This window comes from Vigna umbellata, chromosome 4 (genome assembly GCF_029865625.1).
Source record: "Vigna umbellata cultivar VRB3 chromosome 4, Vumbellata_1.0, whole genome shotgun sequence".
Lineage (NCBI taxonomy): Eukaryota > Viridiplantae > Streptophyta > Magnoliopsida > Fabales > Fabaceae > Vigna > Vigna umbellata.
Window position 1 is genome coordinate 38,828,487 of NC_142168.1, and position 27,710 is coordinate 38,856,196.

The 27,710-nt window shown below is 36.5% G+C and overlaps 3 pseudogenes; all 3 read right to left on the reverse strand.

Annotated features, from left to right (window-relative positions):
* Window positions 1-2,903: 2,903 nt before the first annotated feature.
* On the reverse strand, window positions 2,904-4,540 carry LOC124848418 (receptor-like protein kinase FERONIA pseudogene; annotated as a pseudogene).
* A 4,722-nt stretch (window positions 4,541-9,262) lies between these two features.
* On the reverse strand, window positions 9,263-12,343 carry LOC124845931 (receptor-like protein kinase FERONIA pseudogene; annotated as a pseudogene).
* A 9,550-nt stretch (window positions 12,344-21,893) lies between these two features.
* On the reverse strand, window positions 21,894-25,027 carry LOC124828886 (receptor-like protein kinase FERONIA pseudogene; annotated as a pseudogene).
* Window positions 25,028-27,710: the final 2,683 nt, after the last annotated feature.

Genomic DNA, 27,710 nt, shown 5'->3' on the forward strand with positions numbered 1-27,710 from the left:
TAGCAAGCTAGCAGTGGGAGGGGCAAAAAGGTGTGTTTTATCTACCTTACCTAAGGATGTCGAAAACTCTTAAAATTATGTGTATGTATGTACAATGAAAATTTATTAAATTTTAATTAGGTAAACTCATTTTTATAAAGCACATGTTGATAAATAGTAAAATATAACATTAAATATATTAAAAAATAACACAACTTTTTTTACTATATAAGCTTGTAGTAGGTGCTTAGAAGCATATAAAAAGGTAGGAAGGTTCGGTGTATTGAGAGCGAAACCTAAAAGAAAGTTGCGAGGAGTGGAGTGACGACTCTCAATCCGCGTATATATGAAAATTCTAGAAGAATCTCTCTTTCAGTTTGAACTGAGAAAGTGAGGGAGATGATAGTGATGGAAACTTGACTTGCTATGTTAGATATTTGTACACCTAACATATTAAATTCAACTTATTAAGTTAGACGGTTTCGATAGATATTTTTGGATCGAGAGACTAACATGTTGACGTGTCTGGGTCGCTCGTTGGTTTCCAAACTCCTGCTATTGGCCGATCGGTGTTGGCACAAACCGATTGGTCTCCTTCTTGACGAGGGAGGATGTACCTGCAAAAGATACTCCGACGCTCAAGTTAGGCGTGTGATTTGAAGAGCCTCGGCTCTTAGTTGAATATTTAGTGAATGATTATCACTATTGGGTATTTGAGAGTAGCGTAGGTGAATAATGCGTAAGTGGAATGTACCTGGCTTTCGGCCCTGGCTTTGTATTTATAATTTATCTCATGGATCCTGAGCTGATATTAGCCCAATAAAATATAAACAGAATAAGATGTAAATAGATTACCTGAAAATCCGATTGGTTGTTTATAACCACTCGGTCAATATTTTATACGATACATTATGCCCCTAAGTCCGAGTTAAGCGTTTGGCTTTAGCCGTGGTTAACTATAGGACTTATGAGTTTGAGGGAGGCTGCGTTTAACGAACTAAGAGCGTTTTACCGCTCGTCCTTCAACATGAACCGAGAGGGATTTACCTCTCGTCCTTCAACATGAACCGAGAGGGATTTACCGCTCGGTCTTTGACCCAGGAGTGCTTCCTAGGGAACAGGTTTTACCGTTCAACTTTGAGAGGGTTTACCTCTCTTCTTTGAGCTAGGAGTGCTTCCTAGGGAACGGGTTTTACCGTTCAACTTTGAGAGGGTTTACTTCTCTTCTTTGAGCTAGGAGTGCTTCCTAGTGAACGGGCTTTACCGTTCATCTTTGAGAGGGCTTTACCTTTCTCCCGAGAGGAATTTACCGCTGAACGGGCGTCAAAATGTTTCGGTAGATATTTTTGGGACCGAGAGACTAACCTGCTGACGTGTCTAGGCCGCTCGTTGGCTTCTATACTCCTGCTATTGGCCGATCGGTGTTGGCACAAACCGATCGGTCTCCTTCTTGACGAGGGAGGATGTACCTGCAAAAGATACTTCGACCTTCTTGACGAGGGAGGATGTACCTGCAAAAGATACTCCGACGCTCAAGTTAGGCGTGTGATTTGAAGAGCCTCGGCTCTTAGTTGAATATTTAGTGAATGATTATCACTATTGGGTATTTGAGAGTAGCGTAGAGTGAATAATGCGTAAGAGGAATGTACCTGGTTTTCGGCCCTGACTTTGTATTTATAATTTATTTTATGGATTCTGAACTGATATTAGCCCAATAAAATATAAACAGAATAAGATATAAACAGATTACCTGAAAATCTGATTGATTGTTTATAACCACTCGATCAATATTTTATACTATACACTTTTCGCACATCATAGAAAGCGCAAATTTTATATATCGTCCACAACTATAATGTCAAAATAATTGTCATAATAAGCCTCGTTCAATTGACATAAAAAATCTTGCATATAATAGTACGTTATTATGTATGTTATTAATTTGATCAAATTTATTTATGAATCAATATGATTTCTTTTATCAAATTGTTGGACCACTGGTTACCATTGTTCATTCACCACCTTTGACTCTTCATCTTCTTCCTCCACCATCATTAATGCCAACATTGACATTATTATCATTTCCATCCCGTGAACTCCTCCTCCTCATTTTCCTTTTTCTTTTTCTCTTCTTCTTGTCACTCATCTCCATTTAATTTATAATAATAATGAATTTAACTAAAAAAATTATCAACAAATTTAAAAAACTCAACAAAGGAAAATATCTAAATTTAGAAAGAAAATTATGTTCTCTTTATAAAACTTTATAGAGTTTTGAGTTATAAAAACTTAAATTTAATCTTATTAGAATAATTTATTATGAATTCCATGACTTATCATTTACCTTTTCACTTTTCTTAAAAGTGACATTAATATTATTCTCAAAACTAAATATCAAAACAATTTGATCTTCTCTGTTTACAATAGATAAAGACAAAGATTCTTATTAACCTTAATGAATTTTACACTTAATTAAATATAACTCATGTTATAAGAACCAAAATTAAATGATCATGAAACAAAATAAAGACTTTATAAATCATTAAAAAAGACTTTCTAAAGCTCGATTTATAATTTAAAAAATTTGGTGAACAAATAAAAAAAATTGTGAAATGATATTTTAATTGATAAACTCTAAAGTTTATAGAATTGAAAATAAAAGTTTTTTCCTATAACTAAATATTTTATTTATTCCATCCATTTTAAAATTATTTATACAATTTAGTTTTTTACACTTGAAATTGTATTAAAGAAAAATAAATAATTTTAATGTTTTAAGCATAACTAGTAGTTATAAGAAAACATACTTAAACTTGTTACAGATTTCAAATCCTGTTACATTTTAATATATTTTATATTTCTTTTCCATAGAAAAATAAGATAATCCACTGAACTTAAACATGTAAAAATGTAAAAGATGATACTCTAACCGTTGTATTCACATGATGGGCGATATAAAAAAGATGTTCATTTACACTCCTAAACAAGTCGTTTGAAACGACTCATAAACAAATGATCTTAGAAATAAAGAAGTAATTCAATTCAATAATGCTTATTCAACCCTTCAATAATTCAATTCGCCTAACTAGAAAAATGAAATTTTGTCACTAGAATGTGCCGCACTAATTTCTGCCTTTTCTTGTAGTAGTAGGGCATACCCTAGCATCTGAACGACGTCGTTCATAGACGGTCTCTGCGTCCCAATTTCTGATAAACAACTCACCCCAGTATCGCAAAACATTCTAAAGCAATTAGGCGCAATCTTTCCACTCAACGTGGGGTCCATTATCTCTGCCATGGTTCCATTTTCGTAACAGTACCTAACCCAATTACCGAGTGATTCTTGTCTCGGATCCGTCGTGCGAATGAGAGGCGGGCGAGCGCACAGTACCTCGAATAACACTACCCCGAAAGAGTACACGTCAGACTTTTCCGTCAAATGTTGTCGTTTATGATATTCTGGATCTATATATCCAAAGCTACCCTTCACAGCGGTGGCGCAGACATTGACCTTCGACTCTCCCATGGGCCCAATTTTGGAAAGTCCAAAGTCCGATACCTTGGCCACCCACTCCTCGTCCAACAAGATGTTCGTGGTTTTCACATCGCTGTGGATTATCGAGAATTTATTGGCGCAGCAGTGAAGATAATGCAGCGCGTGCGCAACGTCGATACAGATCTGCAAGCGTCGCTTCCATGGCAAGGAAGGTTTGTCGCTGTTGTAGAGATGGTCACGGAGGTTGCCACGTGCCATGAATTTATAGACCAAGATCATCTCCTTCTCGGTTTTGCAGTAACCGATGAGTCGAACGAGATTGCGATGGCGGAGCTGCGAGAGCATTTTGATCTCGTTCAGAAATTCTTCAACGCCCTGCTTTGAACCCGGTTTGTGGCGCTTGATAGCCACCTTCGAGAACTTTTCAGCGCCATTCGAACCCTGTATTAAGTGCTTATGAGCCACTGGGATGAAAATTCCGCGGATTAAGCCCCTGTACACGTGGCCGAATCCCCCGAAGCCGACGAGGGAAGCGTCGTCGAAGTTGTTGGTGGCGGCTTTGATCGTGATGATGGAGAAGCGTCGGATGAACGTGTTGGTTGGCAGCTTTAGTGGCCATGGATTGGACTTGGATCTTGCCCTCACAACAAAGACGAAACAAGGAAGCGAGAAGGAGAAGAATACCCTCCTGCCCATGTTCTTTCACCGTTGTAAGGTGTTCCAGTGGTGCCGCAACTGATTGTGAAATTGTTCACAGGAGTCACGCTTGGAGGTAGATGTGAGTAAAGAAACTGTAAAGGAAGAAGAATTTTATGGGAGTGAGATACTGCTGAACCTCATTGTTAACTAACGTGAACCTGAGAGACTACGCGTGGGTAAATTCTTACTGTGAAGACTTCCTGTTCTCATTTATTTCTATTATTTTTTGGGTTATCGGTATTGACTTCAATACAAGCTTGTAGTAGTTGATAAGAAGCAGCGAAGGCAGGAAGGTTCGTTATTTGAGAGCAAACTTGAAAACATGAATAAATCAACAACTCTCGATATCATATATGAACACTTAGTCTAACGATGCTTACATATTAAGATTTCAATTTTTAATAACATAAATGTTTCTTTTTTATAACGGTGGATTTACATTCAAATGACACAAAAAGTGACATGTATGAGTTTCAATTACATAATGAGGTAAGAGGATAAATGTTACAAAAAAGAGATGGTAATAAAGTGTGAGAGCGCATGATTTACCATGAGATCAATACAGCTCACTCTTCCACCATGAATTTTAGTTTCAGCTTGGCCTTTCACCATAGATCTACAACTTCAGCTCAACCTTTCCATCGGGATCTCCATATCTAGCTCAATACTTTCACCATGCATATGCAACTCTAGCTGGGCCCTTCCACCACGAATCTTCAACTCCAACTTAGCATTTCCATTACAAATCTCCAACTCCAGCTCTATCCTTTCACCACGAATTTTTCGACTCCAGCTTGTCATGAATCTCCATCTCCAACTTGACCCTTCCACCACTAATCTCTATCTCTAGCTTAGCCCTCTCACCACCGAGATATCTAAGTCTTTCACTTGATGCACTAAGGTACTTTGGCAACAACATACTCTACCAAGCTTTATACATGCTCTATTAAGCTCTCTATACGTTATTTTGAGTTATGTGAGCTGTCTAGACACTTTCCTGAACTATTTGAAGTTTGTATGTCATTCTTTGTGCAATATGAGCTTTCCTTACCAATCTCCGAACTATCTGAGATTTCCTTGCCCATCTTTGACATATTGAGTTGTTTAGGCATCTTATCTATTCTTGGAAATAAGTAGCGAAATGTTTGTGGGCAGACAATAATCAAGAGGGAGTGAATTGACTTTCTTGATAAAAACAATGGCTCTTTATAAAATCTTTCTTTTTTAGGAAATAACTTAACAATACAAAGAAGTATTTCAGATAACAAGTAAATAAAAGAGTGTAGGGAAAGAAAAGCTTACATAAGTGATTTTATACTAATTTAGATAAATCTTAACTGTTAATCTCTCTAAAAAAGTGACTAACCAATAATTCTAAAAAAGTGACTAACCAATAATTATAAAATAACCAAAACTTACGATAAAATAGTAAGGTAAAGGTTTAAAGTTCACCTCTTTTGAACACACAAGAAATGATTAACACTTTCTTTTGACAGATAAAAAGATGAGCAACTTAAGCTTGCAACGACATATATGTTCTCATTTAGACACACTAATGAAACACTTCCTTGTACTCACACAAGGTCCACAAGCTCACACTTAATGAAAAGAGAGTTCTTAAGTTAAAAATAAAACTTGAGTTCTCAGACATACTAAGTAACATTTAAAGTGTTCAAAAATAAGGTATGTATAGACTTAGTTCAAAATTAGGTCAAAAGATAAAGAGTCTTTTCAAAATTGTCATTTATCATCATCATCCCAAGTGATAATCGATTATTGACAAATCTTTTCAAAATTATTTTTTCTAAGATAATCAATTATCCCAAGTGATAATCGATTATATGCGAGCCTTTTTAAAATTCATTTTCTCGTGGATAATCGATTATCCCTATAGATAATTGATTATTTGCAAGTCTTGCCATTTTTTATTTTAAATGAGATAATCAATTATCCCAAGTGATAATCGATTATTGAAGTGTGTTTCTGAAAAAAAAATGCTTTTCTTCGAACATGGTTGTGCATCTTTCTATTGTAAGCCTATTACACTACTACTAATTAAGAATTACAAAAGCTTTAATTTAATCAATGCATTAAGCAACAAATTCTTGTCTTCAACCACTTCATCCTTAAAATCTCTATGGCTTTAATTCAACCTTGTTGCTAACAATCTTTCCTTTTTTGGTGAAGATCAAAATCCTTGTTTAAAGCTTTTGTGATTACCTGTATATGCATACCCTTGAGCACTAATTAAAAAAAGTACTATTAAGAGTCAATTCCTTATTAAGAGTCAATTCCTTGAGCAAAAATAAAAGAAATTACTATTAAGACAAGATCGTCTCAAATATCTTGCTTTGAAGTTTAACAAAGCTTATAAATGAAATAACATTTAACAATGTTAAACCATCTAGGATAAAAATGAAAAATGTTAACTATTGTGTACTAATCATATCTTAAATGCTATAAGTTACTTAAACAAGTAGTGCTTAAACACTTACACATGTATAATGTCTAAACGCTTAGGATCGTTTAACACTTTAAAACATGTAAGTATTAATATTTCTTTGTCTAGTGTGTTATGCTCTCCTTTTCTATGCAGAACAATTCAGTACAACAACTTTATTCAAAAATCTAGATTAGAATCAGAAGAACATTAAGAGATGAGAAAATATTCTAGGAATATTTCCTTCATACCTTTTGCTTGTCTTTCGTACATAAAACATAGTTGTCTCTACAAGACACAATATAGCTTCTGACCTCGTACAAAATGGCTACACCTCTACAAGAAATTCAAAGCTCTAAGTAACACATATTTTTTGAAGAAGGATATATAAATAAGTTAGCATGAAGTGAAGAAAACAAGAATAACACTCTGATCATTCATTACATTATTGTTATATTTCTAAGCTTTCATCATCTAGCATCTTCTTTTGAAAAGAAAAGTTTACTACAAGTTTTCAAACTTCATTGTATTAAATCTTTTATCCTCTCTACGAGAGATTTGAATATGTACTTGTTCTTCAATAACATTTTCATAGTACAGAAGTGAATCAAAATGCTTGTTTGTTAACTCAATGAAGTCTAGTCAGTTGGACTAGTTGTATACCAGGAATGGTGAAATTCGTTTATCTAGTTGGGATAGTTTGTAAACTAGGAGTGGTAAAATTCGTTGTAATCTTTGACCCCTTAAGAGTACTTAAGGTAGAACTGAATGCACCTCATTTTAAAGTGAACTAATATAAAAATAAGCTTGCCTTATTCCTTTCTGTTTTCAAAATTTTTTCTAAACGCTTTTTGAAAAACAAAAACTTAAGTGTTTAACACTTATGCAAACTGTCTAACCACTAGAAAAAAAATTACTTGCGAAAAAGTTTGAATATCTATTCAACATTCCACCTTTCCCATATTTCTAGAGTTTCCCTATGTTTCATTTACTTTCACAACAAGGATTTAAGACAACTAATGAGTCAAACTTTATTCCTAGACACAAGCTTCATTAGGTATTTTGCTTCAATTCTTAATTATAAAAAATATTTTTCAATAACTAAATATAAAGCTATAAGTGATCAAACCACAATATCTAATGAATGTAAAAACAAATACTGACACTGAATGGAAAGACATATAAATATAAATAATACAAATTATATGAGAGTTTAGTTGCTTACATTTAATCCCAACAAAACGGACTTAACTCTTCATGGTCATGAAGAGCTCAAAAAGAGAAGATGAAAAATGGATGTGGATAAAGATCAAAGGAGGAGAATGAAGGTCTATAAGGAAACCCCTAGTAGCTCAAAAAAACTCCAAAACGCATTCCACACTTTTTAGCACCCAAAAAAAAACAAGGAGAAATAAGCCAAAATGTCACATAAAAAAAGTAGTGCCTAACACCAAACACTGTTATGGGAATGTGAACTATGAAGCATTGAATGAATTCTTTGTCCAAGTAGTACTCAACACATGTGAAATGATGCTAAATGGATTTCACCACTAGGAAGTGAGGCTCAGTATAAGTCAAGTGACGCTCAACGTAACTTACCACTCGAAGATGATGTCCAACCCATGATGGTGGTGTCAACTTCATTAACAAATGTTTCTTTATACCTTTGCAGCGTTGTACATGATTCAAGTGACACCCAATTCGAGAGATCCTTTAAAAATTCCAATTTTGACTTTTTATTAACACTTTCTTAGATTTTAATCTTTTTTGTTTAACCGAAATACTTTCTTTTTTAATTATTTTGACAAAAATTAATGGAAATTAATAATATAATTAGATAAAAATATCCAATATCTAAGTACTTAAAAAATATTAAAATGAAAACTAAATGAATTAAAAACTAAAAAGAAGTTGGTTTTATTAATATAAATAACTAATAATGTTGTTGATGATTAACATTATCATCAAACAATAGTGACTACCATCCAAAGAACATTCAAGCGTAGTTTATAGTATTAATTTGTTTATTTGAATTAATTCAGTTGATTGAGAATTCGAGATGTCTCATTGTATAAATCAATATAAAAATATAATATGTATTCAATCTTCTTCCTTTTCTTTTTATATTACATGTTATTTTTATTTATACAAGGATAATCTATTGAAGAACAACCACCATAATTCTGAACAAGTAAATAAAGTGTTTCGATGACTGTGTGCTTGCTCATAGCTCAATTTATTGTCAACAAGTGTTCGAAATATTTGAAAAGACACTTTATATTGAGTTACACAACTCAATAGGACGTGTGTATGGACACTTTTATCAAATGATTGTTAACCGCGATTCCCTTGTTTAATGCCTAATTGACGACTGAAACATATTTTTATATAAACTTGTAAGATTTTTCTTTTAATCAAGATGCATAAAAATACAAAATAATTATAGTTAAACTCTTTTAGATATTTTGTTGAGTTATTTATAATGTAAATAGACTAAATTATTATTTGTAACGAAATATTATTAACTTATTTTAGTTGGTAATAATAATTTAACTATTAATACTATTTGAAATTCTCATATATTAAATATTTTTCCATATATTTAATCTTGCAAATCTTAACAATTATTTAATTTACATCATAAACAATACATCTTAACAAAAGGAGTTGTATTATTAAATATTTGGATAAGTATACAAAACTCAATTTAATTTTCTTTCATATACAACTTGTTAAATCTATGAATGGAGACAAAAATGCTAAAGTGTTACTGTTGTACAGAGGTTCCACGATCTTTTTGGTTTTATAAGGCCAGCATTTGGAGAGGTCTGCGTTAACTGGATTGGTCAACGCGGCTTTGGATCCATAATTTCGGAGAAAGGAGTCCAAGACGACACCGTATTATTACTATAGTTATTATCTTCACTGGTGGTAGTCGTAGTAGTGACATACATGTCAGTAGTAGAAAAGCTATCCGCACTAATTTCCTCTCCTTTTTCAGACGAGTGTTGCTCTGCACTTTCTTGTAGCCGCAGCGTAAACTCCAACATCGCAACCACGTCCTTCATGGAAGGCCTCTTCGTCCCATCTTCCAACAAACAACTCATTCCAATCTGACAAAACGTTTTCAGGCACTCCGGTGCAATCTTCTTCTTCAACGTGGGGTCCACAATCTCTGGTATGGTCCCATTTTGGTCACAATGTCTCACCCAGTTAGAAAGCGATACCTGCTGCGTCTCTGCACTGTGAATCAAAGCTGGACGACCACACAGTATCTCAAACAGCACAACCCCGAAAGAGTAAACATCAGACTTTTCCGTTAGACGAAATCGTTTGTAGTACTCGGGATCTATGTAGCCAAAGCTTCCCTTCACATGGGTACTCACGTGGGACTTGTCCGTGCCTGTTGGCCCGATTCTTGAAAGCCCGAAGTCCGAAACCTTCGCCACCCACTTATCATCTAACAAGATGTTCGTTGTTTTCACGTCGCGGTGGATGATCGTGTGCTTCCCGCCTGTGTGGAGATAGTGCAGCCCTCGCGCCGCGCCGATACAGATCCGCAAGCGCTGCTTCCACAAGATAGCGGGGTTGTCCGTGTTGTAGAGATGGTCGCGTAGGGTGCCGCGCGCCATGAAGTCGTAGACCAGTATCATCTCGTTCATCTCGTTGCAGTATCCGATTAGGGAGACCAGATGAAGATGGCGGAGCTGCGATAGCATCTCGATCTCGTTCAAGAATTCGTGCGCACCCTGCTGCGAACCCGGTTTCAGGCGCTTGATTGCTACCGGGGTGAAGCCGCCGTCGATGTAACCCTTGTACACGTGACCGAATCCTCCGACGCCGACGATGAAGACGTCGTCGAAGTTGTTGGTGGCGGCTTCGATCTCCCCAAAGGAGAAGTGGCGGCAGAGATCGGACGGCAGGGAAGCTTTCTGTGTGGCTGTGAACAACTTGGATTTGTATTCCTTGGGATTCGTTTCAGTGGTTCTGATGTGTCTCGAGACAACAACAAATAAAATCACAAGAGAGATAAATACGACACCGATTCCCACCCCTGCGACGACAAAAATTCTAGTTTTTCCATTTCCGCTGCTTGTCTTTCCGGGGATGATGTTGTGCGGAGTCTGAAGGGGGTCCGGCTCGGGTCCAGCAAGGTTGTTTACATTGGTTTTGAAGATCTCGAGACCGTTGAGGAAGGCGTCGCTGTATCTCGTATCCACGCTGCTTTCGTAAGGGTGCATTTGAAGCGAGAGATTAAACTTTTTCTGACTACCATTGTTGGGAATTAAAACGGCGTAGTTTCTTTGCACAGCTAAACCTTTTTGTTTCTGACTCCATTTCATTACATCTGCACGATCATCAGCCACCTGACTCGCAATGTAAATGTAAAACTGCCTGTCACCGATGCCATTAATATCGGGATCAAGCTCGCAAAAGTGGAGTCTGATAACGTAAGTGAAGCCACAATCAACGGGGAACTCCCAAGTGAGGTTGCTCATTCTGTTCAGAGTGGCGTTTGTGCCCATGTTACGCGCTGTTCTGAACAGTTCCTTTGGTGCCAAGTAATCGGGATTCACGGTTATGTTCATTTTCCCATCCATGTCAGCTGGTAGATCATCATTCCTTGGATTGTGTTTGATAAAATAGCGTTCTTCGGAAGCCCAATTCCTGAACAAACCGGTGTCGTTTTGTGGTGAGATTTCCTGGCCTCCGGATTTAATACGATAAACTGTTTCCATGGCAGTGCTACTTCCGACGCTGAATAGCGTATCATGTCCCACGAGAGTGAATCCTGGGTCATCTAGTGGAGTGTAATATAAATCGGTTGGCATGGAAAGCACCTCGATTCCATTGATGAAAGCGTAGGAGTTTGGATGGGAGGGGGTGAAGGTAAGGATAAGACTCTCACCGTCTTTGACGTTGACGACGTATTCTCTGAAGATAGTGTCGGTGGCTTGAGCGTCAGCGTTAAGAGAGGCGTTAAAAGCGTGGAGGAGAGTGAATTGGTTGGATTGAACGGAGAAAGATGCGTGGGTGCGGAGAAAGGAAGAGTAGTCAGAAGGGTAGAAGAAGAGGCGAAGGAATTTGGGGCCTGGGGAGACAAGGAAGGAGTAATTGAATTGGGAACGGGACAATCGTGCAGTGGAGAAGGGGACTTGATTGGTTGAAGGAGATTGTGTTGAGGCCTTGTCTGAAACGGTGGAGTCTTGGGAAGATAAGTACTTTGTGTCGATGTCGCCGGTCCAGGTTCTTTGACCGTCGGAGGAGTTTCCGGTGGTGCCGCAATTGATGGTGAAAACTTCCTCTGAGGTGTAGGCTTGGAGGCTTGTGGAGAAGTGTAGTAGGAGGAGGAAGAAGAGTTTTAAGAAGGTGAAAGTGAAAGGGAGGAACATCATGGTTTGCCTCTAACGAGTGTAGTTGTGTGGCTTAGTACTATATCATGATTTGTACTAGTACTGTGGTTGGAAAGGAGAGGAAGAGATGATTGTTTGTTAGTGAATGACTTGGACCAGTCAAAGTCAAAGTGGAAAATATGTGGAGTTGAATGACTTCTTCAGATTTCATAGAGCATATTTTAAAGGGCAGTACCTTGACATGCAACGTGCCAAATATATTTATTTGAGTGATAGGTGTTATTAAATTTTAAAATTGTGTACTGATATGAAAATTCTGCAAAAATAACTTTCACACCATATCAAATTAGTGTTAAAAACTAAAACTTAGTCAAAGTATTAATTATTGTATTTCTAATTTCAACACAATAGTAATGACTTGTCAAATATGGTACTAGATTACTTGCTTATATCCTAAAAATCAAATCAAATTGTCATTCCAAACAACACATGATGTTATCATGCTGATGCCTAAAAAATTGATCTATGAAATAAAGTATACCCTTATGTACTTTTGAAATGAAATATTAAGGACTAACAACATCAATTTGAAATTTAGGAAGAATCAATTTTGAAAATTTATACAAACAACAATTAAAATTTACGTACGTTATAAGAACTACAATAGTGTATTTTCAAATTTTTATAAAAATAATAACAGATAAAGTTATAACGCTACTAGAATTTTATGGGAATTTTACTGAGATTTTTGTATATATAAAAAATTGTAAAAACAACAAGATTTCTGTGGGTGTTTTTGGAATTTTAGTCAAAAGATAATTTGTCCATCGTCCATGTATAATAAATTAGACAGAACTTTTAAATTTGAAATAAATCTCCTACATTAGTATTTGTCGAAGAGATTTGTAGAAAATTTTCATATGAAATATTTTGTTCAAAATGTACAATATCCTTTTTCCAAACTTTTAGATGTGCAGGTATGCTTTCTACAAATCTTAAGCTCATAAATAAATTTGTTGTAAATTTTAAAGTTAAATTTATAACTGGTAGGTAATTTCATGTTAACTTAATATACAAAGCAGTATGTAAGAAAATTATGTAAATTAAACAAATAAAAATAATTTATGTTTCGGCAGGATTTAGAACCCTAATCCAAAACATTCACAGTTGTCTGCTCCGATGTCCAGTTGTGTGGTCTTCTCTCTTCTCCTTGTCCAAGCCGCGCAGGAGGGTGCCTGCAAAAGACACTCCGACGTTCAAGTCAGTGACTTTGCGTGATAATCTTGTAATCAAGATTTAGTTATCAGAGCTCTAAGTTTCAGTTCAAGTTCAAGTTACCTGTCTCCTTTGCCAGAAATATATTTATAAATTATAATGAGCTTACCGTTAGGTCTGACTCATTAATCACCAATGAATGACAATATTAATTGTCAATAAATGACATTTATTTTCATTAACACCCCGACAGTTATTACTATTGATTATCTTAACGGCTCTTTTTACCGATCGGTTCATTGACCCGAGAGGCATCATCGATCGGTCGACTCTTCTGCACCTTTACCGTTCGGTTGGTTATAAGCCGATAGTAACAATTTATATTTGACGAAATAATTCGTAAATTTATCTATACATATTTAATTAATTAAAACCTTAATAGAATTGATATTTATTTAAAAAAGTTTTTAAACTATAAATATCTTTTCCTTTTTCAAATTTTTCACTAAAATATTCAACCGTAATCTATACCTCACTTTTTATTATGCCTGAATATACTACTATTCGATAATCATAGCGTAATTATATACCTGAATTTATGCATCACGTATGAATAGAAGACTCAAAAGTTTTCCACGTAAACTCAAAGCAAAAACAAAGTTCAAACTTTTTTACATTTATCTCTCTTAACTTATGACTTTATGATGCATCATGAATATCATTTAAAAGATTAAAAGTGAGACGTTTTGAAATTAGGAAACCTAAAAGCTAAAAAAAGATAATAATATTTAGTGTTAGTTGAATTTTTTGAAAATAGACTAAATCTAAATTGTAAATATTTAGAAAAATTGTAATGACAATATCCACTACCTCACTATTTCGAAATAAAAAAGTGAAAAATAAATTGTAAACCTTCAAGACCCTATCCTCCGTTCATAATATGAAGGGACAGGCCAGTTCGATCGATCAGACAGCAACGTTTTCGTAGATACCTTTCAACATTTTCCTATCGAGGGCCTTCTGATTCGGCTTCCAGGCTTCCTTATCCTCCATGGCATATTATTCGACACTGCTACCTTTTCAGAATCATTAATCATCACAAATGCTCACTCTTTATGTACCATGTAAGATTCCTTTCAACTTTCAACTTGTAATTTATAAATCATCCATTAACTTAAGAAATAATCCTATGATATAATCACTAAACTAAACAGTAAACTTTAAAAAAAATCATCCATTTCAACTCTTTGCTTGAAGCTCGTCTTCGGTGTCTTACGTACTTTCTCTATTTGCTCCCTTACCTATTCATACATACATCATACTTATAGTTAATTCTTGCCATTCTTTTACTCATAAATCTAATTAAATTGAAAAACCAATATTTTATAAAACACTTTGTAATAACTTGTTATTGTGAAACAAATAATCAATCCTTAAAACTAGGCACAGGCTTAACAAATATTCATATGAAGGAAAATTAATACACAGATGGAAAAACAAAAGGTCGGCAAAAAGGAATTTTCATCTTTAAGATGAATAAACATACACCTTAAATGGAATTCCGTTGAATTTGATTTCCACATAGACAACTGTGCAAATCCAAAATTGAAACTTTTAACATACAAGTTTAGATAGAAGCTAATGTCATCTCAATTTCAGCACGACTAGCATATTTCTGATGTGATTATTTTATCATCATACCCTTATAACTACTCCTAAAGTATGCATCTTAAAACAATGGTTACTTAAACTAGATACTAAAACCATGCATCAAACTATCAGTTCCTTATCAGCATAGGCTCACAAACCTCATCGGGCGTTAACGCAGGAACATATCCTAAATATTTCATCGTAATATAGGCTCATACGACTGAACTTCGTTATAATAATGTTAGATTATTGCAAAAGAAAACGTTAGATTGCAACGGTCAAAACTTTAATTGTTAATAACGTTTAAATTCATTTTATTAAGTGATTCAACGGTAAAATATTTAATGATTTTTATTGTCTTTTATTGATTTTATTTTTCTCTAGTTCTATAAATAGAGAACTCTTCCTCCATTCCAAAACACACTCCAAAACACACCAATAGCACTCTTCTCTCCTTCTTCTTTCTTCTTTTCCACTTCTAATATTCTGGATTTATTTTATACTCTTTTTAGAGATCCTTGCTAGTTTTGAGATCTTCATTCTGAGAAGTTCCTGTTGTATCCTAGGGATTTGCGCAATATACCGCGGATAAGTCCTTAAGGACAGTGAGTCTACACATCTCAGGAAATTTTGTTTGTGATTATGTCAGCTTTAATACAACAATATTAAGGACTTATAGCACATCAACAACTCAATCCTGAAGGATCAAAACTTTGTTTACATAACTCAGACGGTATTTGCGAAACCCATAACTTCCAGAGGTTGCCAAGGTGCTTGCAGCAATGATGACTTCTGATCGCATTTGTAAGGTAGAACTTAACGCACCTCATTTTGAAGTGAACTAATATAAAAATAAGCTTGCCTTATTCCTTTTTGTTTTCAAAAGTTTTCCTAAACGCTTTTTGAAAAACTTAAGTGTTTAACACTTATGCAAACTGTCTAACCACTACAAAAACAATTACTTGCAAAAAAGTTTGAATATCTATTCAACATTCCACCCCCACCCCACCCTCCCATATTTCTAGAGTTTCCCTATGTTTCATTTACTTTCACAAAAAGGATTTAAGACAACTAATGAGTCAAACTTCACTACAAAAAAAACATTTATTATCGACGATCAAAATCCGTCGGAAACGTCAAAAATCCGTCGATAATAGTATTTTTCTGACGGATTACCGACAGGCCTAACTCTGTCGGTAATAACGTTGTCGGTAACCTTTACCGATGGCTTTTTATGGTCGTCGATAATTATCGAAGGACAAATCCGTCGGTAATGGCTAAAAAAATCCGTCGGTAATTACCGAAGGAAAAAACCGTCGATAAGTCCATCGGTAAATATCTCGATCTGGTTCATCTTCTTCCTCTTTTCCCTTCGTCTGTTTCCTCAAATTTTAATTTTTTTATCAAACTTTCTTCATTCCTAAACCAAAACAACAATCTAATTAATTCCAAAACTAAAATCAAAGACTAAACTTAGGTTGTCCAATTGTTTTATAAACCCTAAAATTAGGAAAAATCCTCAATTAGGTTTTGAGCATCCATGGCAGCAGTGACGACGCTCTCCCATGGCAGCGGTGACTCTCTCTAACGACAACAGTGGCGCTCTCCAAAGGCAACGGTGGCGCTCTCCAACGACAACAGTGACGTTCCGCGTGGTTCTCTCACGACAGTGGTGGAGTTCTCCTATGGCAGTGGTGACGCTCTAACGCCAACGGTGGTGCTCTACAACGGCAGCGGTGACAGTATGGGTAGATGGTTGCACGAGAGTGAAAAATGGTTGCAGAGAAGGTGAGAAATGCTCTTGAAAGAAGAAATGACGATTTGTGAGAGATGAAAATGTAGTCTTGTTCGCGCAGTGAGAGAGGAAAAATGGGCGGGAATTTTGCCGCTCTTTTTATTGAAGGCTTTACCGACAGATTTTGTTCGTTGGTAATTACCGAAGGCTTTACCGACGGATTTTGTTTGTCGATAATCGAAGGTCAAAATTCGTCGGTAATCACTTTTTTACATCCGTCGATAAAATCCGTCGGTAATGCATTCTTTACCGACGAAAATGATTCTGTCAATAAAGTTCCGTCGGTAATTCCATGTATTTTTATAGTGCTTTATTCCTAGACACAAGCTTCATTAGGTATTTTGCTTCAATTCTTAATTATAAAAAATAATTTTCAATAACTAAATATAAAGTTGTACTATAGGATACCTAATCCTCCAACTGTCGACCAATAACCCGACGACAATTAAACCACTGCAGGACATTCTCATGCCCGTAATGACATTCGACCACATAGCGTGGTCGACCACTAGATAACCGACTGTAATAACATACGACCATGTGGCGTTGTCAACCAGTTGAGGCTCGACAACCGACATGAAGCATATGTGCGACACGTCGTCCACTTAGGTCGACACGAATGATGATCGACATACAGTATGCGACATCGTGATCTAGCGGTTACAGATAAGCAGTTACACATCTTGGCTACACAGCGCCGTGAATCACGGTCATATATCACGGAAGTAATTGACTCGGTATCAGCACACGATATGACGGTTACAACTTCTAAATAGTCAATTTCAGTAACCGACCGGATTTTCAGGTAAACGGTTTATTATGTTAATTTAAATATACAAAGCACACCAGAAAAAAGGTACGTTTTTCCCCTAAGAGAAAATTAAGAAAGATTTGGTTGTTCTAACAACACCCCTATTGACTTGAGCGTCGGAGTGCCTTTGCAGGTACCCAGCCCACCTTACTCAGAGACTTGGAGAAGAGAGAAAGACAACATAGTGAAAGCAGCACAGAGAAGGAAGAGAGTAAGGTTGTTAGGTTCGTATCTTGGTCTCCACATCCCTACTGAAACAAAAGTTATAAGTGATCAAACCACAATAAACAATGAGCATAAAAACAAAATACTGACACTGAATGGAAAGACATATAAATATAAATAATACAAATTATATGAGAGTTTAGTTGCTTACATTTAATCCCAACAAAATGGACTTAACTCTTCATGGTCATAAAGAGCTCAAAAAGAGAAGATGAAAAATGGATGTGGATAAAGATCAAAGGAGGAGAATGAAGGTCTCTAAGGAAATCCCTAGTAGCTCAAAAAAACTCCAAAACGCATTCTACACTTTTTAGCACCCAACAAAAAAAACAAGGAGAAATAAGCCAAAATTTCACATAAAAAAAAGTAGTGCCTAACACCAAACACTATTATGGGAATGTGAACTAAGAAGCATTGAATGAATTCTTTGTCCAAGTAGCACTCAACATATGTGAAATGATGCTAAATGGCTTTCACCACTAGGAAGTGAGGCTCAGTATAAGTCAAGTGACGCTCAACGTAACTTACCACTCGAAGATGATGTCAAACCCATGATGGTGGTGTCAACCTCATTAACAAATGTTTCTTTATACCTTTGCAGTGTTGTACATGATTCAAGTGACACCCAATTCGAGAGATCCTTTAAAAATTCCAATGTTGACTTTTTATTAACACTTTCTTAGATTTTAATCTTTTTTCGTTTAACCGAAATAATTTCTTTTTAGTTATTTTGACAAAAATTAATGGAAATTAGTAATATAATTAGATAAAAGTATCCAATATCTAAGTACTTAAAAAAATATTAAAATGAAAACTAAATGAATTAAAAACTAAAAAGAAGTTGGTTTTATTAATATAAATAACTAATAATGTTGTTGATGATTAACATTATCAAACAAAAGTGACTACCATCCAAAGAACATTCAAGCGTAGTTTATAGTATTAATTGGTTTATTTGAATTAATTCAGTTGATTGAGAATTAGAGATGTCTCATTGTATAAATCAATATAAAAATATAATATGTATTCAATCTTCTTCCTTTTCTTTTTATATTACATGTTATTTTTATTTATACAAGGATAATCTATTGAACAATAACCATCATAATTCTGAACAAGTAAATAAAGTGTTTCCATAATTGTGTGCTTGTTCATAGCTCAATTTATTGTCAACAAGTGTTCGACATATTTGAAAAGACACTTTATAAACGATTTTGTGCTAATTATTTGAGTTACACAACTCAATAGGACGTGTGTATGGACACCTTTATCAAATGATTGTTAACCGCGAGTCCCTTATTTAATGTCTAACTGACAACATGAAAGATATTTTTATATAAACTTGTAAGATTTTTCTTTTAATCAAGATGCATAAAAATACAAAATAATTATAGTTAAACTCTTTTAGATATTTTGTTGAGTTATTTATAATGTAAATAGACTAAATTATTATTTGTAACGAAATATTATTAACTTATTTTAGTTGGTAATAATAATTTAACTATTAATACTATTTGTAATTGTAACATCCCAGAATTATACAGTCAGCAACTATATAATAGAATATTTACATGTATTAATATAACAAAACAGTCTTACAATTAAAGAGGTAAAACTCGCAAGTGGCCAAACGGCCTTACCTAGTTACATAATTTTACGAGCGTTCACTAAATAATAAGAACGAACGGTTTACAAAAATAAATATCGAACGTTCAAGTATTTAACATAAAGCAAAAAGGGCGCTCGCTCTGAAACGGCCCGCTATCCTAACTAAACTAACATATAACCGAACGTCCTACTGTTCGGCCTTCACTTCAATCTCCACTAAGTTCTCTTCTGTCAGAATTCCTTATTCAAGCGTTTCTTCCAGAGACGCATCTCCCTCTGCTCACGTCCACACGGATGATCATTGCAAGGACAAGACGGACGTACAGGTACAGACAACACAATGGAAACGAAGGGTAAGCTTATTGAATTTAATTCAAGTAAAACATACATTTCATAACATATCAAACATATCAAATAATGCACAACATATACTTCAGTTCATTCATTAACTCAATCAATTTCCTGATACTAGACTGACCGTCCGGACTGTATGAATTCTGTGTAGCTACGACGTTCGTGCACCCAGGTGGAATAGCTGGAATTCTCATCAGCTGCCACCTGAGGTTAGTCCGTTCTGTCCAAGTTACAGTTATGGACTAAGACCTCCTGCCATTCCCACACATGACTTACTCCTCTCTACTTGAGAACGAGCACTCACGAAATATCAGGATAAACCGCCAGCTAAGCTTACCACATTCATACTTTACAAATCTCAACTTTCATCCCAGAGTCGTTCCTCCCTGGAACGCTCATTCAAACTCCATAACCATAATTTCATTTCTTATACTGTTCACACATTATAATACATCATCTTAATGTTGTTTTCATCTTTCGTTCTATTTCCATAACAGGACGAGCGTTCAGCCTTCTTTGTAATCGAGGATGAACGTTAACGTAAGACCAAGAAAGACTCGTTCACGAGTAGAATGAAACCAACACAGGTTATTTGACGAAACTTCATTTCCACTTGAATCAGTTAAATGAACTGACTCTCGTACGATCTGGATAATACTTAGAATAACTTAAGTATGAGAACTCGAGGCCGAATCCAAAAGAATGTGACCACCAAGAGAAGAAATAAGAACTTTACCGAAATCAATTCGTTTAGGAAGAACCGACTGCCAGTAAATGACCGAACGCGGTAATACGTATTTATTCAAGTTCTGGACGAACGCTACTGAATCTTGGACGAACGCTATTTAAGTTTTGGACGAACGTTATTTCTACTCATTTGGTAATTACGGAAAGAACGAGCGTTCGGTATAAGACCGAGCGCCACTTAGGACGTACGCTGTGGGTCGAGACCCTTCGCTGATTTAAGTTCATAATAAAGAAAAGTAGTAAGGGTACTATACGATGGTGAAATTTGATTTCAAAATGGCTAAGAGTCCAAATATATATTTATAAGCTTCTCACTTCTCACAAAGTACTCAGGATAGTTACGTTCGGCCGATCGCTCAAACGTAAGACTAATATAAGAGGGCGTTTGTCCTCAAATCGAATTCTTTCCAAATGAAATGATTCCTTTTCAATTGAATCTGACAACAACATCGAACGGTCAAAGACCGTTTGATGACGAACGTTCAATATCATATGAAAATTTATATTCAAAGTTTCATTTACAGTAATTACATTTCTCAGCATATACTTTCATACATTCATCTCATCACACATCTCATATTTCAGTTTAACCATACCATAGTACATTTCATCATTTACATACATCAGTTCATGATCATATTCATATACCAAAATTCAATATCATAAATCATACTTTATACAATTCACAGCACGTGCATGCAGTACAGTGCAAACATAGGAATTAAATTTAATAAGCTTCCCTTACCTCTAAGGTGAACGGACGTCCTACAGTGTGCGACTTGACTTGTAAATTATAAATTCCTTCTACCCGCAACGCTCACTACTCTACGAATCAACATCAAAGATAGATGGAAACGGGTTCAGTATTTAACTTAGAAACTCATCAATTCAACGCGGGGTGTTCATGTCCACTAGAATGAACAGTAGAAGGAAGATGAACTTACCGGTTTCAGAACTTTAAAGTGTTCAATTCCAGTGAAAGCTCACGACGCAGGGAACGTTCCTACAGTTCTAAATGTTGAACGGAGATGAAAGGTGTGAGTTACAGTAGAGAGAAGATAGAGTTTTCTAGAGAGAAGGTGGAGAAAATGGAGTCTGAGTTTGGAGGGAAGAAGATGCATGCAGGAGAGTGGGAGGGTTTTTCAAAAAATCCATTTTGTTCTCCCCACGTCCACACAAACGTGCGTCTCTCCTGTCGACACCTGCACCCCATTACTGACTTCAATTCTTTCCTGGTGACACTTGGCGTGAGTTGCACAGAGTATGTAAATGGGTTTTAAATGCAACTGGACAGGGTTTGGGGTAATGATTATGGCTTAACAGGTGGGGTTTTTGGTGCAAGGATTTCTAAGTGGGTTTTTAAATGTTTCAGTGCATGATGTCTGGAAAATTAATGGGTTTGAGAGGTGGGGTCGGGGAAAAATTTTGCTGATATAGGTAGCTGACTAGGATACGTTTAACTAGGTTCTTACAGTAATTCTCATATATTAAATATTTTTCCATATATTTAATCTTGCAAATCTTAACAATTATTTAATTTACATCATAAACAATACATCTTAACAAAAGGAGTTGTATTATTAAATATTTGGATAAGTATACAAAACTTAATTTAATTTTCTTTCATATACAACTTGTTAAATCTATGAATGGGGAGACAAAAATGCTAAAGTCTTACTGTTGTACAGAGGTCCCACGATCTTTTTGGTTTTATTATGCCAGCATTTGGAGAGGTCTGCGTTAACTGGATTGGTCAACGCGGCTTTGGATCCATAATTTCGGAGAAAGGAGTCCAAGACGACACCGTATTATTACTATAGTTATTATCTTCACTGGTGGTAGTCGTAGTAGTGACATACATGTCAGTAGTAGAAAAGCTATCCGCACTAATTTCCTCTCCTTTTTCAGACGAGTGTTGCTCTGCACTTTCTTGTAGCCGCAGCGTAAACTCCAACATCGCAACCACGTCCTTCATGGAAGGCCTCTTCGTCCCATCTTCCAACAAACAACTCATTCCAATCTGACAAAACGTTTTCAGGCACTCCGGTGCAATCTTCTTCTTCAACGTGGGGTCCACAATCTCTGGTATGGTCCCATTTTGGTCACAATGTCTCACCCAGTTAGAAAGCGATACCTGCTGCGTCTCTGCACTGTGAATCAAAGCTGGACGACCACACAGTATCTCAAACAGCACAACCCCGAAAGAGTAAACATCAGACTTTTCCGTTAGACGAAATCGTTTGTAGTACTCGGGATCTATGTAGCCAAAGCTTCCCTTCACATGGGTACTCACGTGGGACTTGTCCGTGCCTGTTGGCCCGATTCTTGAAAGCCCGAAGTCCGAAACCTTCGCCACCCACTTATCATCTAACAAGATGTTCGTTGTTTTCACGTCGCGGTGGATGATCGTGTGCTTCCCGCCTGTGTGGAGATAGTGCAGCCCTCGCGCCGCGCCGATACAGATCCGCAAGCGCTGCTTCCACAAGATAGCGGGGTTGTCCGTGTTGTAGAGATGGTCGCGTAGGGTGCCGCGCGCCATGAAGTCGTAGACCAGTATCATCTCGTTCATCTCGTTGCAGTATCCGATTAGGGAGACCAGATGAAGATGGCGGAGCTGCGATAGCATCTCGATCTCGTTCAAGAATTCGTGCGCACCCTGCTGCGAACCCGGTTTCAGGCGCTTGACTGCTACCGGGGTGAAACCGCCGTCGATGTAACCCTTGTACACGTGACCGAATCCCCCGACGCCGACGATGAAGATGTCGTCGAAGTTGTTGGTGGCGACTTTGATCTCCGTCAGGGAGAAGTGGCGACAGAGATCGGACGGTAGAGAGGAATTCGTGGTGGTTGACTTGGTCGTTATGAAGGACAGTGGACCCCACTTGGAAGTCGCAGAAGAATTTGACTTGTTGTAATTTTTTGGCTTTGGGATTCTCTTGCGTCTGAAAAACACGACAAGGGAAACAATTAGCGAGATCAAAACGATGCCTGACACCACCCCTGCTATGGCGCCAAAAATAGTTGCGCTTCCTCTGCTGGTCCTTCCGTTTTGGCCGGGAACGTTGTTCTGTGGAGTCTGAACCGGGTCCGGGTTGGGTCCGGCTAGGTTGTTCGAATCACTGATTTTGAAGATCTCTAAACCGTTCAGGAAGGCATCTGGGTATCTCGAATCCACACTGGATTCGTAAGGGTGCATTTGAAGCGAGAGATTAAACTTTTTCTGAGCACTATTCTTGGGAATAAAAACGGCATAGTTTTTTATCACAGCTAAACCTTTTTGTTTCTGACTCCAAACCATTACATCTGCATGCCCATCAGCCAACTGACTCGCAATGTAAATGGAGAATCGCCTGTCACCGATGGCAGTAATATTGGGATCAAGGTCGCAAAAGTGGAGCCTGAGAACGTAAGTGAAGCCATAATCAACGGGGAACTCCCAAGTGAGGTTGCTCATTCTGTTCAGAGTGGCGTTTGTGCCCATGCTACGCGCTGTTCTGAACAGTTCCTTTGGTGCCAAGTAATCGGGATTCACGGTTATGTTCATTTTCCCATCCATGTCAGCTGGTAGATCATCATTCTTTGGATTGTGTTTGATAAAGTAAGGTTCTTCGGCAGCCCAATCCCTGAACAAACCGCTGTCGTTATATGGCGAGATTTCTTGTCCTCCGGCTTTGATTCTATACTCGGTCTGAAGAGCAAAGCTCGTTCCAACGCTGTACAGCGTGTTACGTTCGATGAACGTGAAGCCTGTCTCATTTGCTGGTGTGTAATATAAGTCGGTTGGCATGGAATGTACCTCGATTCCATTGATGAAAGCGTAAGAGTTTGGATGGGAGGGAGTGAAGGTGAGGATAAGCCTCTCACCGTCGTTGACGTTGACGACGTATTCCTTGAAGATAGTGTCCGTGGCTTGAGCGTCGGCGTTAAGAGAGGCGTTGAAATCGTTAAGGAGAGTAAATCGGTTGGATTGAACGGAGAAGGATGCGTGGGTGCGGGGAAATGAAGGGTAGTCTGTAGGGTAGAAGAAGAGGCGAAGGAATTTGGTACCTGGGGAGACAGGGAAGGAGTAATTGAATTGGGAACGGGACAATCGTGCAGTGGAGAAGGGGACTTGATTGGTTGAAGGAGATTGTGTTGAGGCCTTGTCTGAAACGGTGGAGTCTTGGGAAGATAAGTACTTTGTGTCGATGTCGCCGGTCCAGGTTCTTTGACCGTCGGAGGAGTTTCCGGTGGTGCCGCAATTGATGGTGAAAATTTCCACTGGGGTATAGGCTTTGAGGTGTATAGAGAAGTGTAGAAGAAGGAAGAGTAGTATGAAGGAGGCGGTGAAAGGGAGGAACATCATGGTTTGCGTCTAACGAGTGTAGTTGTGTGGCTTAGTACTATATCATGATTTGTACTAGTACTGTGGTTGGAAAGCAGAGGAAGAGATGATTGTTTGTTAGTGAATGACTTGGACCAGTCAAAGTGGAAAATATGTGGAGTTGAATGACTTCTTCGTATTTCTAACCTTAACATGCCAACTCGCAAATATACTCATTTGAGTGCTAGGTGTTATTAAATCTTAAAATTATGCATATGTATGAAAATTCAGCAAAAATGAGCTCCACAGTGTCAAATGAATTTTAAAAATAAAAACCGTGTGAATTGAATTTTAAAAACCAAAACCGTGTAAAATTATTATTATTGTAATTCTAATTTCCACACAATAATAATGACTTGTCAAATATGGTACAAGATTACTTGCATATATCCTAAAAATCAAATCAAATTGTCATTCCAAATAACACTCTCATGCTGATACCTAAAATATTGATCTATGAAATAAAGTATACCCTTATTTACTTTTAAAATAAAATATTAAGGACTGACAATATCAATTTGAAATTTAGGAAGAATCAATTTTGAAAATTTATACAAACAACAATTAAAATTTACGTACGTTATAAGAACTACAACCGTGTATTTTCGATTTTTTATAAAAATAATAACAAATAAAGTTATAACGCTAGTAGAATTTTATGGAAATTTTACTGAGAATTTTATATATTAAAAAAATTGCAAAAACAACAAGATTTCTGTGGATTTTTTTGGAATTTTAGTCAACAAATAATTTGTCCATTGTCCATGGACAATAAATTAGACAGAACTTTTAAATTTGCAATAATCTCCTACATAATTATTTGTCAAAGAAATTTGTAGAAATTTTTCATATAAAATATTTTGTTCAAAATGTACAATATCCTTTTTTCAAAATTTTAGATATGCAGGTATGTTTTCTACAAGTCTTAAGCTCATAAATAAATTTGTTGTAAATTTTAAAGTTAAATTTATAATTGGTAGGTAATTTGATGTTAACTTAATATACAAAGCAGTCGGTAAGAAAATCGTGTAAATTAACAAAATCAAAATAATTTATATTTGACGAAATAATTCATAAATTTATCTATACATATTTAATTAATTAAAGAGCATTAATAGAATTGATATTTATTTAAAAAAGTTTTTAAACTATAAATATCTTTTCCTTTTTTAAGTTTTCACTAAAATATTCAACCGTAATCTATACCTCACTTTTGATTATGCCTGAATATACTACTATTCGATAATCATAGCGTAATTATATACTTCCCTGTACTAGTAAATTTATGCATAATGTATGAATAGGAGACTCAAAGTTTACCACGTAAGAGTTAATTTTCGCCCTCTACTGAATTTATGCATCATGTATGAATAGGAGACTCAAAAGTTTTCCACGTAAACTCAATGCAAAAACAAAGTTCAAACTTTTTTACATTTATCTCTCTTAACTTATAACTATATGATGCATCATCAATATGATTTAAAAGATTAAAAGTGATACGTTTTGAAATTAGGAAAACTAAAAGCTAAAAAAAGATAATAATCTTTAGTCTTAGTTGAATTTTTTTAAAATAGACTAAATCTAAATTGTAAATATTTAGAAAACTTGTGTTTCGGTAGGGATTTTGTGAGACCGAGACACTAACATTCGACTGGTGTGCTCTGCTTGTCTGCTTCCAGTTTGGACCAATCGGTCACCTTCAATATTGGTCGCTCGATGAACTTCAGTCTTGACCGCTCAGTCACCCTCTTTGTAACAGAGGGGAGGGACCTGCAAAAGACACTCCAACGCTCAAGTTAGGGGTCGCTTTATGAACTGTTTGTTACAGTTAAATATTGAATTCCTCATAGGATGTAGATAAGGCGTACTAGAGTATGAGTTGAATGTCCCTCTACCTCAAGCCTAAACTCTTATTCATAGAGTTTAAAGGATTATGACAAATTAATTTACCTCTTAATGGTCATTAATGCAAACTTTAATTGTCTAACAGTAGCCGTTACCACATTTATTTATGTATTAAATCTGCCCAACAGCTGTCGATAGACCAATACCGATCGGTTGCCTACAAGTCCGTAGTAACATAAGCCCCCCAAGTCCGAGTTAATCGTTCGGCTTTAACTGAACGGTTAACTATAGGACTTTTGAGTTTCAGGAAGGTTGTTCTCGTTATATTGAGCAATTTGTTCTCCGTGTGCTTCAAGTCGTTATATCCTTTTTAGGTCGAACGGTTTCATGTATTGAATCTGGCTGCATATTTGACAGTCCTTGTTATCAGAGCTTCCCAGTTGATGAGAGTGAAAATCGTTCGGTTGGGAGGGATTTTCCTCTCGGTCTCACATCAACTCTAATGGTCAAGAGGGATTTATCTCTCGGCCAATAGGGTCGAGCGAGATTTACTGCTCGCTCTTTTTCTTCAATCTGGACGAGAGGGCTTTACCTCTCGGCCAAGAGGGCCGAGCGGGATTTACTGCTCGGTCTTTTTCTTCAATCTGGACGAGAGAGCTTTACCTCTCGGCCAAGAGGGCTTTACCTCTTGGTCTTTATCTTCAACTTTGACGAGAGGGCTTTACCTCTCGGCCAAGAGGGCTTTACCTCTTGGTCTTTATCTTCAACTTTGACAAGAGGGGTTTACCTCTCGGTCGAGCGGGATTTACCGCTCGGTCTTTTTCTTCAGTCTAGACGAGAGGGCTTTACCTCTCGGCCAAGAGGGCTTTACCTCTTGGTCTTTAACTTCAACTTTGACGATAGGGATTTACCTCTCGGCCGAGCGGAATTTACCGCTCGGTCTTTTTCTTCAGACTCTTCTTGAGAGACTTTTTCGTTGGATATGAACTTCTTTAGCAACGTTTGGGAACGATTGACTAGGCATCAATTACTTGGCCTTATTTATTCCATAATGAAAGCGTAAGACAATAACAAAAGTCTAAATCGAATGAAACTGAATTTAAACATGACATTAATAGAGTTTTGGATG